This window comes from Oratosquilla oratoria, chromosome 10 (genome assembly GCF_046742065.1).
Source record: "Oratosquilla oratoria isolate Oo_2021 chromosome 10, ASM4674206v1, whole genome shotgun sequence".
NCBI lineage: Eukaryota > Metazoa > Arthropoda > Malacostraca > Stomatopoda > Squillidae > Oratosquilla > Oratosquilla oratoria.
Window position 1 is genome coordinate 33088291 of NC_134786.1, and position 12500 is coordinate 33100790.

Sequence of the window (12500 nt, forward strand, 5' to 3'; positions counted from 1 at the left end):
CAAGAAAGAATGAAAGAAACAAAGAATGAAAGAAACAAGAAAGAATGAAAGAAACAAGAAGAAAAGAAACAAGAAAGAATGAAAGAAAGAAACAAGAAACAAGAATATATATAGATAGATTAATATATAGATAATCTAATTAATAGTTAGATAAATAATGAATAAGAAATGAATGAATAATCTAATTACTAGTTAGATAAATAATGAAAAAGAAAAGAATGGAAAATCTAATTAATAGTTAGATAAATAATGAATAAGAAATGAATGAATAATCTAATTAATAGATATATAATGAATAAGAAATTAATGAATAATCTAATTAATAGTTAGATAAATAATGAACAAAAAATGAATGAATAATCTTATCAATAGTTAGATAACTAATGAATAAGAAATTAACTAATAATCTAATTAATAGTTAGATAAATAATGAATAAAAAATTAATAAATAATTTAATTAAGAGTTAGATAAATAATGAATAAGAAATGAATGAATAATCTAATAAATTGTTGGATAAATAATAAGAATTGAATGATTAATCTAATTAATAGTTGGTTAAACAATGAATAAGAAATGAATAAATAATCTAATAGTTAGATAACTAATGAATAAGAAATTAATGAATAATCTAATTAATACATACATACATACATATACCAAGGCTTTCTCCCCCTTCCAAGAGAGGTAGCCAAAAAGGGAAAGGCATAAAAACACTCCCACCCATTTCATCCCTAAATACACTCCACACCCCTCCCACCCTTCCTCTCATCTGAGCACCTCCTGGATGACGGGTCATCCCTGCACCCTGCCCACCGCCCTGGGTCAGAAGCAGTGTCGCAAGACACAGCACATCCACAGCAAGGCCGCTTCATTTAATCGGCGACCCCCCTCCCCGTCCCCCTTTGCATATAAGGCGAGGACGGGGAGAAATCCCTTCGGGCTGCGTCAAAATTTACTCACACATACTACCCCACCCCCACATCATCATCCATATACAACCATTCTCCACTCACCTCTGTCTTCCGTCCTCTCCCTTCCTTCCTCAACAGACATTCCCCTCTTCCCCAAAGCCCCCTTCACCCTAATTAATGGTTAGATAAATGATAAGTAAGAAATGAATTAATAATCTAATTAATAGTTAGATAAATAAGAAATAAGAAATTAATGAATAATCTAATTAATAGTTAGATAAATAATGAATAAGAAATGAATGAATAATCTATTTAATAGTTATATAAATAATGAATAAGAAATGAAAGAATAATCTAATAGATAAATAATGAATAAGAAATGAATGAATAATCTAAATAATAGGTAGATGAATAATAACAAATTGATGAATAATCTAATTAATAGTTAGATAAATAATAAATAAGAAATGAATAAATAATCTAGTTAATAGTTAGATGAATAATGAATAAGAAATGAATGAATAATCTAAATAATAGTTATATAAATAATGAATAAGAAATGAATGAATAATCTAATTGTTGGATAAATAATGAATAAGAGATGAATGAATAATCTAATTGATAGTTAAATAGATAACACTGGCCTGCGAAGTTTCAAAGGTAAAGCATCTGATAACTGATTCTAGGGTAATTTGCTATGCAGAATCTAAAAATCACATATTTTGTTCAATCAGGTCACGTTTTTGAGATACGAGGCGGTAAAAATAATTAAAAACGCCATTTTACAAAGGCAAAGCATGCCGACAGGAGACCTTTTGATCCATATCTAGGTCGGATGCAAAAAAAAAAAAAAAAAAAAAATCATATTAATAATAAATTAAAACTATAACAATGTAAATAACAATTAAAATACATAAATAAATGCATTGGTATAGTTGAATAACAAACAAACAGGTAAATAGTAAATGATAATAAATTGACATATAACTAATAATAAATGAAAATCAGACAGACAAATTATAACAAAACAAAAACAAATAATATAACATAAATTATAATAATTACAGCATCTTACTTAGGTATTTAGTGCTATTTATTCCCTTTAATTTTGGAGAAAAAATTCTTGACAAAAGAAATAATTTTTTCTTGCATAGTTCAGAAGATAAAGAGGATATATTACAGAAAATCTAATCATGGATGAAGGGCCTTTTCAGTGATTTTCTCCTGTGTTGGGCAGCCACCACGTCTCGTTTCAAACATCAACAGTAGTCCGCAAGAAAGTTCTCATCCCACCGGCCTTGGTAGCGTTCTTCCATGACACCAATATCCTGGTGGAAACGTTCTCCCTGTTCCTCACTGAAGTCACCACAGTTCTGAGGGAAATAGTCTAAGTGGGACCGTAGAAAGTGCATTTTGACTGACATGCGAGCCCCTAATTTTTGATAGCTGTTCAAGAGCTCATCGACTTCTTTCTCGTATTCTGCACTTCAGTTATTTCCTAGAAAGTTTCTTATCACTGACTTAAGCGACCACCAAACGGACAGCTCAGCTGCATTCAGTGCATCGTCAAACATTGAGTCCTTCATAAGTTCCCTTATCTGAGGCCCATCAAAGATGCCAGCCTTAAACTTTTCCAGACTGATCCGAGGAAACTTCTGCTGAAGAAAAGTAAATCCCATGCCGTCCTTGTCCATTGCCTTCACAAAGTTCTTCATCAGTCCCAGTTTGATATGTAAAGGTGGGAGTAAGACCTTGTTTGGTTCAACAAGAGAACGAGCCTTAACATTGTGTGAACCAGGTTCCAAACGTTGTCGTGATGGCCATTCTTGTCTGACAAAATGTTGATCATCAGCCCGACTATCCCACAAACACAAAAAGCATGGATACTTTGTGTACCCACCATGTAGTCCCAAAACCAATCCAACTACCTTAAGATCTCCACAGATCAACCAACCATGGTCATTGTAGTTCAGAGCAGACAGTAGCTGATCCATGTTGTCATGAGTTTCTTTCATTTGCACCGAATGACCGATTGGAATTGAAGAGTATTTATTTCCGTTGTGAAGGAGGACTGCCTTGAGACTTCTGCTGGAAGAGTCGATGAACAGTCACCATTCAGTAGCAACATAGTCCAGCCCCATTGATTGAATCAAACCAGCAATGTTGTTGCAGTAAACTAATGACGAGTCCTTCTGGGTTGTGAAGAACTGTCTAAATTCTCTTTCACGCTCTCGGTACCAAAAGAATGTTGTCTCAGGTGCTAGCAAATTTTTCTCACAAAGACGAGAACCCAGAAGCTGTGCTGATTCCTTTGATAGGTTTAGATCCCGTGTCAGGTCATTGAAATCTGCTTGTGTTAGAGGCACTGGCCGGTCATTCTCTTCTGGCATGTATTCTCCACCCTCTGCCCTGTCTAGTGCGTTATCAGATTCCGATTCAGAGCTAGATTCCATTGCAACATCTGGCTCGGGAACGGGCAGGCCTGGACCATGAGGGACTGGTCGTATGGCAGACGGAACATTAGGATACTGAATACAATGCTTGTTCTTGCGGTTGACTCCTTTAAGATTAGTCATGCAGAAATAGCAGTCTGACACATGATCTTTACCCTCTCTCCAAACCATTGGAACAGCGAATGGCAACTCTTCCTTTTTTTATTTCTCCAATCACGCAAGTTCTCGACACATGTTTTGCAGCTAACATGGGGTGCAAATGGCTTGTCCTGGTCCCCAAGCTTAACTCCAAAGTAAGCATGATATGCCTTTTTCACAAAATCAGTTATATTTGCTAGTCGACGAGGAAGAATCACATTACCACATATGTAGCAGAACCTATCAGGATGATTTGTGCACTTGCGTTCCATTTTCTGTCAATCTAAGATACGTGTCCAAAATAGAAACACAAGAAGCACCGATTCTTGTAAAAAGCACAGATTCTTACAAAATCAGTCACATTGATTGGAGATCACACTTTTCTAAACCATTTTCAGTTTCAGTGTTGTCAATGCAGTTTGTCAATGTAGTCAATGCAGTTTCAGTTTCCTGAAAGTAAACAAAAAAACATCATTAGGTTTCAGTATCAGTTTCGGGGTGCTACAGTATAATTTTTATGCAAAAAAAAAATAATAATAAGAATAGGCTATACCTGCAGCCTCGATTTCTTTATACTTAGTACTATACAAGGCCCAAAAGTCGCACTTCTCATATTTCAAAAACTAGACCTGATCCAAGGAAACGGATGGCATTTTTGGATTCAGCGCACACAAAAAACCTATAAATCACCTGAAAAACCTTCGACCTTTGAAAAAAAAAATTTAAACGCAGGCCAGTGTAATGAATAAAAAACGAATGAATAATTAATAGTTAGATAAATAATGGATAAGAAATGAATAAGTAATCTAATTAATAGATAAACAATGAATAAGAAATGAATGAATAATCTAATTAATAGTTAGATAAATAATGAATAAGAAATGAATGAATAATCTAATTAATAGTTAGATAAATAATGAATAAGAAATAAACAGATGTTTCAAAGTGATATAGACTTTCCATGATGGGTTGTGCTTTGGTTGGAAAATGTGGTACAATATAAAGAAAATATGATAGTCGATAAGTGGAACATTTTAGGTTGTACAAAAAGTATGGAGGATGTGAATGATAAGTTAATGTTGAATTTATTTAGTTACGGGAGGGTGGAAATACTGGTAACTGTTTCAAATTTAATAGTATTAACAATGTTGCAGAAGAAAAAATTAAGGGTAATATGGATAAATAGATAGATAAATAAGTAAATAGATATGAGAGTTAGAATGATAAAAAAAGATCAAAGAAACTACATATATATTAAAAATATACTGGAAAATACGAAAACTTAAAAACCTATTAGTCTAAGAATATCAAAACTAAAGCCAAAATGAAATACAGCAGATGTATATGAATCATATACAAAAAAAAAAAAGACAGAATTCTGCCTGAAACTGAAAAAGTAGATAGAATAATGAGGCGCAATTTTGTGTCTTGAACAGCGTGCGAAAATTGCACCTCATTTCTTTGCCGGCCAGCATTGCAGCAAAAGTGATGAGGCTAAATTTTCTTCGTTGTTTAAGCAGGATAGGGTGAAAGTGACGCGAGTGATGGGACTGAGGAAAGGTGAGGATGCACTCCCTTCCATGCCAATCCACATAGCATTGCCAACAACAGCTAGATAAAAACTAAACAGATAACAAAAGTGATGGTGATGGGGGAAATGAATACGAGTATATGATATAAGAACATGACATAAGAATGAATGAGAGTGCAAGAGACGGTAAGGCCTACAAGCAGTACCATGTCCATTACCAGTTGTCATCCCCATCCATAAAGTTATCTACCCTCCTCTTAAAACAACCAATAAATTCAGCAGTCACTACATGGTTAATAAGTTTATTACATTCGTTAACCACTCTATAGGTAAACGAGTTCTTGCCTATTTCCTTCTTTAAATACAATAAAGAAATGACATATATAAGAAGACCATGGTGAAAGAAATGAAAGAAAGCATCAAACCTAGTGATTGTACAGTATGGGAGGCAATAAAGAAATATATGAAGATATTTAGTTATTAGTTGTCTATAAGTAGAACTTCTATAGGTACGTTTGGAACAATATTGCACTAGAGGGGAAATTATAGAGATGGAGAAACAAATTTATGAAATGTAGCCCAACTAGAAGGCAGAAGCTAAACATTACACAGTATTTATTTTTGTGTAAAACGAGTTTCTAGCCATACAAAAATGCTGCGTGCCTCTGGTTAGTAAGGATACCAAAAAGTCCCTAAAAATGTGTAAACAAAGATCTGGAACAAATGAGTATGGTGTAGAAGTTGAAAGGCATCATAAAGAACAAAAATATATGTAAATTTCTGCGGTGAGAAACAGATTTTCGTATAAAAGAATTTTCTATGGCTCTAGGAACTCATGAATTTTTATACACAGTGCCGCACCATATTTGTGTCATGGTTTTACCAAAATATGGAAACGATGAGTCTCATATGTAATGAGATAAATATTGATGACTATGGACTCCGACAGAGCATACAAATAGCATATAAATGGTAGTAGGCATATGTATATTGAAATATCTCTCCCACTCTTTCTCTCCCTTCCCCTTCTGTCCATCTCTCTCTCTCTCTCTCTCTCTCTATATATATATATATATATATATATATATATATATATATATATTAATTTCTCTCTCCCTCTCTCTCTTCTCTGGTGCATATGTGTATATATTATATGTGTGTGTATATATTATATGTGTGTGTATATTTTATATGTGTGTGTATATATCATATGTGTGTTTATATATTATATATGTGTGTATATATCATATATGTGTGTATATCATATATTTGTGTATATATCATATATGTGTGTATATATTATATGTGTGTATATATTATATGTGTTTATATATTATATGTGCGTGTATATATTATATGTGTGTGTATATATTATATGTGTGTATATATTATATGTGTGTATATATTATATGTGTGTATATATTATATATGTGTGAATATATTATATGTGTGTGTATATATATGTGTGTTTATACATTTTATGTGTGTATGTATTGTGTGTGTATATATATTATATGTATATATATTATATGTGTGTGTACATATTATATGTGTGTATATATTATGTGTGTGTGTACATATTGTATGTGTGTGTATATATTATATGTGTGCGTATATATTGTGTATGTATATATTATATGTATATATCACAACACCACAGTCGGACGAAAGAAAGAGTTGAGTAAGCGAAGCTATATATTTCGACTGCTAATTGCAATCCTCTACAGTAGTACAACTGAAGAGGGTTGCAGGTAGCAATCGAAATATATAGTTTCGCTTACTCAACTCTTTCTTTCGTCCGACTGCGGTCTTAACTGTGTTTTACAAATGTGTTACTATATTTCAGTGATACATACATATATATATATTATATATATATGTATATATATATATGTATATATATATATATATATATATATATATATTTATATATATACATATATATATATATACATGCATATGTATATTATAAATATATACATATGTATATATGTATATATATAAATATAAATATATATATAAATATATATATATATCATATATATATGTATATATATATATACAAATATATATATATATATATACAAATATATATATATATTATATATTACATATATATATATACATATATATATACTGTATATACATATATATATAAATATTATCTTTGATGCATGTCGAATCAAATACGACAGCATTCTGACAGTTATTCAACTTTTTCTTAATGTTTCTATTTTTCTTATCAACTTTTTTCCAGTTGTATGGTGAGCTCATACAATATCTCCATAGTTCTCCATTTAATATTGTCGAGCTTTCGTCTTCAAAGAGACATCATCAGGATTGACAAAAATTTCTGCAATAATGAATACAAATGTTTGTACATATAATTTACAAAAATACAAATACAAATATACAGGTGTAACAAAAGATATTTAAAAAGAGTATTATTACTTACGTCTACAAGGAAAGTACAAATGATAGAGAGAAAGGGTTTAAATACATACACTGATGTCCGAGTTCCCACTACGGAGTCTAGCTGATCGTCTGAGTGGTGGGGGAGTGGGGAGTGGGAGCGGAGGGGGAGAGTGGACCTCGATATAGCGATGTCTCAGGTTAGCGTTACTGTACAACTTAATACTGGATGTCAAGTCCGACTGTATGTTTATAGTGGGGTTAGAATACCTGATGTGGAATGCCTCCAGGAGTTTCAACCTTCTGGGGTCCTCATTGTACGCAATAATTTTGGTACATTGAATTAAGGTGTCTCTGTCAATATTCCGATTATGATATTTTAAATACTGGTCCTTGATCGCTCCGTCCTGTTGGTGAAAAGTTAGTCTTCGGCTGAGAGTACATCTGGTGTGCCCGACGTGTGTGATATTTCGAGACGTACAATCCTTAGCTGGACATTTAAATAAGTACACCACGTTGGTTTTAGATGTAAAATCAGCTCGACTATTACAGTTGTTTTTCATCACTATTGAGCAGATTCTAGGGTTACGGTAGTATATAAGGACTCGGATCTCACAGTTCTCTTTAATGGGGTGACAGTTTTTCTTAATTATGTCCTTGATTGCTTTTTCATCCATTTTGTAAGCATCACTGAAGGTGTTACGATAGAAAACGTTGATAAAATTGGGCTTATTGGCACTTTGGTTGGACCCAAGTTCAAACAATAATTTATTGGTTATGCGGTCAAAATTATGCTAACTGTGATTTTGACCGCATAACCAATAAATTAGTGTGTGAAATTGGGTCCAACCAAAGTGCCAATAAGTCCTGGGTCAGAAGCAGTGTCGCAAGACACAGCACATCCACAAGGCCGCTTCATTAAATCGGCGACCCCCCTCTCCGTCCCCCCCATGCATAAAAGGAGAAGACGGGGAGAAATCCCTTCGGGCTGCGTCAAATTTTACTCATACATACTACCCACTCCACCTCATGCATCACAACACCATCCATATACAACCATTCCCCATTCACACCTGTCTTCTGTCCTTTCCCGTCCTTCCTCAACAGATATTCCCCTCTTCCCCAAAGCCCCCTTCACCCCATCCATCCACTTCATCCTAGGACGTCTCTTCATGTTCACTCCCTAAACATCTGCCTTCCATACCTCTTTTACTAGTCTTTCTTCACTCATTCTTTCCATGTGTCGAAACCATTCTAAAACTCTTTCATCAACCCTATCTCCCAACCCCCTTTCCACCCCTGTTCTCCTCCTCACATCCTCATTTCTCATTCTATCCAGCCTAGTAACCCCCATCATACTTCTCAGACACCACATCTCAAACACATTCAAACTCCTTCTCTCTTCCTCTCTTATTTTCCATGTTTCTGCCCCATACAGTGCTCTTCGCACAATCACTCCTTCATATAGTCCCCTCTTAGCATCCATTCCCAAATGTCTATTCCTCATATATATATTTTTATTAAAATCAACTGCGCTAATAGCTTTGGCTATCTTGAGGTTCAAATTCTTCAGTTTGAAGAATAATCTTTTGTCTTCACAGTTCAAAGTATGAACATAATCATTCATGATTTCAAAATCATGGAGAAGAGGGTGCAGTAAAAGGCGCTGCTGAATGCCAATGGTTATAATAACACAAGGTAACAGTACAAAAGCTGTTGACACAATCACCGAAAACTTAAGTCTTTTCGCCTCTCACGGAGGCTTCTTCAGGGTGAGAAGAACTATAATATCAAGGCTAACTAGGTCTGCTATCGTCGAAGATGAAGGGAAATGTGAATGGTCTCTGGCCGACTGTCAGTCCTTAAAAGGCAGGATGGTAAGGGTATTGGGAGAGGTCATCCCAATTTTTGGGAGAGGTCACTGGAGGTTAGAAGTTTCTGGGTGAGGTCACTAGAAGGAGGAGATGTCAAGTGAAATCTCTGGGTGAGGTCACTAGTGGAAGGCGAGGACGACAGGAGTCTCTGGGGGAGGTCACTTGGGGAAGCGGCCGTTGAGTAGTAATCGCAACAGCTTCAGCAATCTGCAGTTTTTTGAAATCACCATTTACCACCAGAATCACTTTCACAGCCATTATAAGGAAGAGTGTGATGCCATTAAAGGCATTATAAAAAGAGGAGCCTTCCCCACAGACGCAGACACAACAATCAACATAAGAATTTACTGTAAGCCAAACCTGACTAGGTCCCTAGTTATGAAAAACAACACAACACCAAAAATCCCGAAGGAGGCCTCTACCAATGTAGTCTATAAGTTTTCTTGCCAGGAGGGTCGCTGTGACGGCTCCTTTTCCTACATTGGTAGAACCTCCACCACACTAAGAAGACGCCTCCAATACCACCGTAACCAAGGCTCTATCTTCCAACACTTTGTTGACCACCACGACATGAAGCCACCACTTAACACTTTAATACACAATACAATTATACTTCACAACGAAACAAATTTAAAAAAACTGCAGATTGCTGAAGCTGTTGCGATTACTACTCAACGGCCCTCCATCAATGTACAGCAAGCTGCAGATTTCATCCTCCCTTCAGCCCGCCCCCAGGAACATCATGCCCAACTAAAACAACAAAATCAAGGTGCATCCGAACCCCAACTAGACCAATACCTTCACCAAAACCCTCAGCAGCTTCAAAATTCCCAGCCCACAGGACCCATAACCAGAAGTCGAGCGAGACTTTCCTCCACAAGCTCCGGAACAAGACTGGTGTCCTTGCCTACCTATCCTAGTGACCTCACCCAGGGCCCCCTTCCGACTTCGCCCGCTTCCCCAAGTGACCTCCCCCAGAGACTCCTGTCGTCCTCGCCTTCCACTAGTGACCTCACCCAGAGATTTCACTTGACATCTCCTCCTTCTAGTGACCTCACCCAGAAACTTCTAACCTCCAGTGACCTCTCCCAAAAATTGGGATGACCTCTCCCAATACCCTTACCATCCTGCCTTTTAAGGACTGACAGTCGGCCAGAGACCATTCACATTTCCCTTCATCTTCGACGATAGCAGACCTAGTTAGCCTTGATATTATAGTTCTTCTCACCCTGAAGAAGCCTCCGTGAGAGGCGAAAAGACTTAAGTTTTCGGTGATTGTGTCAACAGCTTTTGTACTGTTACCTTGTGTTATTATAACCATTGGCATTCAGCAGCGCCTTTTACTGCACCCTCTTCTCCATGATTTTGAAATCATGAATGATTATGTTCATACTTTAAACTGTGAAGACAAGATTATTCTTCAAACTGAAGAATTTGAACCTCAAGATAGCCAAAGCTATTAGCGCAGTTGATTTTAATCAAAATTGTCTACGTGAAAACCTGTGCCCTAGAAATATATATATATATATATATATATATATATATATATATGCATATACATACATAAATATATATATATATGTATATATATGCATATACATACATAAATTATATATATATATATATATGTAATGCACATATATGTATATGCATATATACATAAATATATATGTATATATATATACATATACATATATATATGTATATATATACATACATATATGTATATGCATATATACATAAATATATATATGTATATATATACATATATATATATATGTATATATATACATACATATATAAATATATACATATATATATATATATATACATATGTGTGTACATATATGTATATGCATATATACATAAATATAGATATATATACATATATATACATATATATATATATATATGTATATATATACATACATATATAAATATATATACATATATATATATATATATATATATATATATATATATACATACATGCATACATATACCAAGGCTTTTTCCCCCTTACAAGGGAAGTAGCCAAAAACAAAAAGGCATAAAATCATTCCCACCCATTACATCCCTAAATACACTCCACACCCCTCCACCCTCCCTCTTCCCTCTTATCTTAGCACCTTCTGGATGACGGGTCATCCCTGCACCTTGTCCACTGCCCTGGGTCAGAAGCAGTGTCGCAAGACACTGCACATCCACAAGGCCGCTTCATTAAATCGGCGACCCACCCCCTCTCCGTCCCCCCATTGCATAGAAGGAAAAGACGGGGAGAAATCCCTTCGGGATCCGTCAAATTTTGCTCACACATACTACCCCCCCCATCCCCCCGCCCATTCCACCTCATGCATCACAACATAATCCATATACAACCATTCTCCATTCACCCGTCTTCTGTCCTCTCCCGTCCTTCCTCAACAGACATTCCCATCTTCCCCAAAGCCCCCTTCACCCCATCCATCCACCTCATCCTAGGACGTCCCCATATGTTCAGTCCCTCAACATCTGCCTTCCATACCTCTTTTACTAGTCTCTCTTCACTCATTCTTTCCATGTGTCCAAACCATCCTAATATTCTTTCATCAACCCTATCTCCCAACTCCCTACCCACTTCTGTTCTCCTGCTAACCTCCTCATTTCTCACGCTATCCAACCTTGTAACCCCCATTATACTTCTCAGACACCTCATCTCAAACACATTCAAGCTCCTTCTCTCTTCCTCTCTTATGTTCCATGTTTCTGCCCCATACAGTGCTGTTGGCACAATCACTCCTTCATACTCTATCTAGCCTAGTAACCCCCATCATACTTCTCAGACACCTCATCTCAAACACATTCAAACTCCTTCTCTCTTCTTCCCTTATGTTCCATGTTTCTGCCCCATACAGTGCTGTTGGCACAATCACTCCTTCATACAGTCTCCTCTTAGCATCCATTCCCAAATGTCTATTCCTCATTACACTCTTTAATCCACCAAGGCATTTACTCACTTCTCTCAATCTACATTCTACCTCCACCTTTTCCTGCCACATTTGCACCCAAGTATCTAAAACTATCCACTTCCTCCAGTCGCTCTCCCTTAATACTCACTTCCAGTCTACTGCCACTTTCACCCCTTGTACATCTCATCACCTTACTTTTACCCACATTCATCTTTAGCTTTCTTCTATCACA